This window comes from Ahaetulla prasina, chromosome 10, assembly GCF_028640845.1.
Source record: "Ahaetulla prasina isolate Xishuangbanna chromosome 10, ASM2864084v1, whole genome shotgun sequence".
NCBI classification, from domain to species: domain Eukaryota; kingdom Metazoa; phylum Chordata; class Lepidosauria; order Squamata; family Colubridae; genus Ahaetulla; species Ahaetulla prasina.
The window spans coordinates 6,762,306-6,764,718 of record NC_080548.1 but is presented as its reverse complement, the minus strand read 5'-3'; positions in this window follow the sequence as shown (position 1 = coordinate 6,764,718).

The window sequence follows — 2,413 nt, the reverse complement described above, 5'->3', positions numbered from 1 at the left end:
CATTTTCCGGTCTGCCGGTCTCACAGTTAAACTGACCAAATGCCAGATCGGGGTGGAATCTGTGGAATTCCTGGGCTACCGGATAGACAGGGAAGGATTCACCCCACTGAAGCAAGGTACGGGCCATCAGGAAGGCCCCGGTTCCAAAGAACAAAACGGAGTTGCAGGCATTCTTAGGTCTGGTCAATTTCTACGCGGTATTTTTAAGAAATAAGGCAACAGTAGCCGAGCCGCTTCATAAATTACTAGCAAAGACGGCTGCATGGTCTTGGGGAAAGGCGGAAGCTAGGGCATTCGAAGGGGTAAAGAATCTCCTATCGAGTGATAGCCTCCTTATCCAATACAATGGCACGCTGCCATTGGTGTTAAGCTGCGATGCATCTCCCTATGGGGTGGGGTCTGTGCTCAGCCACAGGTTGCCAAATGGCACAGAAGCCCCTATTGCATATTACTCCCGAACAATGTCATCAGCTGAAAGGAATTATAGCCAGCTAGATAGGGAAGCCTTGGCCATAGTCTCCGGAGTAAAGAAATTCCATGAATATGTATTTGGTCGTGATTTCGAAATCATCACGGACCATAGACCTTTGCTAGGCCTGTTGGCAGGTGACCGCCCAACGCCCGTGGCACTTTCGCCCAGACTGACCAGATGGACTATCTTCCTAGCGGCGTATTCTTACAAACTACTACACCGGCCAGGGAAGGAATTAGGGCATGCGGACGCCCTGAGCAGATGCCCGTTACCAGAGACTATCGAAGACCCCACTCTGGGGACACCAGTTCTGCTAATTGACTCTTTGGACTCTGGCCCAGTCACATCCAAAGAGGTGGCTCGGGCTTCGTACAAGGACATTACAATAAGGACTGTAATTGGTTGGGTACAAAGAGGTTGGCCCGCTGCGCCGGGCGAGCGTTTTAAAGAATTTGTGAAAAAACGTGGGGAACTCTCAGCTCAAGGGGGGTGCCTGCTATGGGGGGATCGAGTGGTGATCCCGGAGAAATTGAGGAAAAAGGTATTGGAGCTCCTTCACGAAGGCCACCCAGGGATCGAGAGAATGAAGGGTCTAGCGAGAAGCTATGTGTGGTGGCCCTTAATGGACATGGAAATTGCTGAAAGGGTAGGGAAATGCCAGGCCTGCCAGGAGTCCAGACTGCTACTCCCAACGGCCCTGATTCGGGAATGGGAGAGACCCCAGGGCCCTTGGTCTAGGATCCATATCGATTTTGCCGGCCCCTTCCACGGCCAAACCTTTCTGGTAGTAGTCGATGCCTACTCCAAATGGCTGGAAATCATTCTCATGAGATCCATGACAGCCGAGGCCGTGATATCAGTCCTACGGCACCTATTTGTAACCCACGGGTTGCCCGACACTTTAGTCTCCAATAACGGCCCGCAATTCACGGCAACCCAGTTTGAGGGGTACTTGGCAGAGGAGGGCATCCGGCATGTCCTCTCGGCGCCTTTCCACCCTGCGACGAACGGCCTTGCAGAACGTTTCGTTCGGAGCGCAAAGGAAGCATTGTCCAGAATCAGGCCAGGCGATTGGCAAACAAAAATCGATACGTTCCTAGCAGTCCAACACAGAACCCCCTGTGTAACAACTGGCCGCAGCCCGGCAGAGCTATTAATGGGTCGGAAGCTTAGGTGCCCACTAGACCGTTTAAACCCAAACTACACACCAGACGGTTACAAAGGGGCACACGGTAAAACAAGAGGAATGGCAGTAGGCGACCTAGTGTGGGCACACAACTACAGCGAGGGCCCGACCTGGTTAGCAGGAAAAATCCTAGAGATAACAGGACCAAAAGCATATCTAGTAGAGATAGAGGATGGCTGGGTATGGAAGCGCCACATAGACCAAATAAGGAAACGCATAACCGGTAAATCAGAATCAGACGAAACAGGCCCTGACTATCCAATGTTTGAATCCACAGCTGACTCAAACCCGGGGCAAACGCGGGACTTATCTGAGTTCCAGGAGGTCCAGCGACGCCAACCGGTTCCTCCTGAAGACAGCAGGGACGACTCTGCACATAATCCAGGGCCGGATGGCCTAGAGGAGGAGCTGAGAGGAACAAACAGTCCCTCCGGTCAGCTCGACTCACTCCCAGAAAATGAATTGCGCAGGTCCGAAAGAGTCAGGAGACGCCCAGTCTACTTGCGTGATTACGTAGAAAAATAAGATGTTAATTCTATGTAAATATTGGTAAAGTGTTCTCTGGGAGGGAAGGAGTGTAATGTATCTTTAAGAGTTTTGGAGGGAAAACTGAGCGGGGAAAAGCACGTTGCTGATTGGATAAAGCCTCTGGCTAAACTGTATATAAAGAGAGGGTTTTCCCAGCTCGAGCCGCTGGGTTCACCATATAGTAAAGAGCTGTTGTCACTATCCTGATCTCCTGCCTCGTTATTGCC